The 1,616-nt window shown below is 35.0% G+C and overlaps 1 pseudogene; it reads left to right on the top strand.

The window, feature by feature from the left end:
* The first annotated feature begins 788 nt into the window (after window positions 1-788).
* LOC145291667 (5S ribosomal RNA) lies at window positions 789-905 on the top strand (annotated as a pseudogene).
* The last annotated feature ends 711 nt before the right edge of the window (window positions 906-1,616 follow it).

The following is a 1,616-nucleotide window of genomic DNA, read 5'->3' as shown; positions in this document are numbered from 1 at the left end:
TATTGTTTTTATTATTATTATTAGTAGTAGTAGTAGTAGTAGTAGTAATATTGTTGTTATTATTGTTGTTGTTATTATTATTATTATTATTATTATTATTATTGCTATAAAGTAGAATTTATATTGAAATTAGATTAACAGAACATTCATTTAAAACATTTGGTTATTTAAAAACATTATTTCCAAAAACAAAAAAATCTAAAATATTAATGCGATTTAAGTGCATACTCCATTTTTATCTGTGTTAAGTAATAATTTTGTTGAAAAATAATAATTTGGTAAATAATATTCCCGGGCAACGTCGGGTATAAACAGTTAGATTTTTTTTTTTTTTTCATTAAAAAAAAAAACGAAACATCTCTTTTCCTAAAGAATGTGCAACAAATGAATGAAAGAGTAATCTTGGAATGGGACCATATGTTTGTTGAGAAATGCCAGTCGAAAGAATTGGCACATTTTTAGAGAATGAACAAAAGCCGCGTTGTGGAATGGTCAATCTAACAATCTGCCAATGTTTCAGAAACGAAATTCCTGTCTAGTCGAGTAAACAAAAACACTTTCTTTGTGAAGATTATAGAAATCTTGTTTTCTTTGCTGGCTGGATACGACGTCCGATTGACCCATAAGAGACCGACTGACCCACGAAAACGGTATCCAAAAGAGGCAGGAATGAACCCGTCCATTATCAGGTCAGATTCCAAATGACAGAAAGAAAAGTATTACACATTGCTTAGCAGTAAATACGAAATGGTTTATGTTAATATTTTATCAATACCTATCGGTATACTATATACGGCATAATCACATTGACACACCGGTTCTCAGCAGATCACTGAGGTTAAGCAACGTTGAACCTGGTTAGTACCAGATGGGTGACCATTTGGGAATTCTAGGTGCTGTATGTGCTCTCCACTTATCTCGGCATTTGTCACTGGTGTTTAACAATGTCGACTCAGGAGAAGTGTGGTTGGAGATTGTGCACCTCCTGCCACAAAAAACAAAAAACAAAAAACAACATTCACACACAGGTACCCTTATGGTGGGTATCCATAGTCTGTCAAAGACTGAAGGAGCTTCTTTAAAAAAAACTTACCGGTCCTCTTGTTTCCTCTTGAATGGAGAAACATTCTTGTCATAGAAAAATGATAAAAAAAAAAAACAGGCAAAAGAAATAATTATTGTAGAAAAAAGAAAATTATCTTATTGTGAATATTAAATGTACTTGTCTTTTTAGCGATGAAAGCAAGTTCAATAGGCGAGGCAGTGATGGTAGGCAGTACGTCCGTCAGAAGAAAGACGAAGAATTTAATCCTAGGTGCTCAGTTTCAATACTGCAAGGTGGTGGAGGTTCAGTTTTGGTGTGGGGCATTATTAGTGCCAATTGTCCAGGGCCGAAAGTTCGCTTGCAAAGTATTAATATGTTGACTGAGCATTTTCTACCCTACTTGGGTCAGGATTTGGATGATAATCCCATCTTCATGCAGGATAATGCTCCCATTCACACAGCTGGCAATGTCAAGAGGTTTCTGGAAGAGCATGATATTCCGTGTTTGGGTTGACCTGCACAATCTCCAGACCTCAATCCTATCGAAAACGTATGTCATTACATCAAGCAA

Source organism: Euprymna scolopes, chromosome 12, assembly GCF_053919585.1.
Source record: "Euprymna scolopes isolate OS-2025 chromosome 12, ASM5391958v1, whole genome shotgun sequence".
Classification (NCBI taxonomy): Eukaryota; Metazoa; Mollusca; class Cephalopoda; order Sepiida; family Sepiolidae; genus Euprymna; species Euprymna scolopes.
This window is presented reverse-complemented; position numbering and strand designations above follow the sequence as displayed.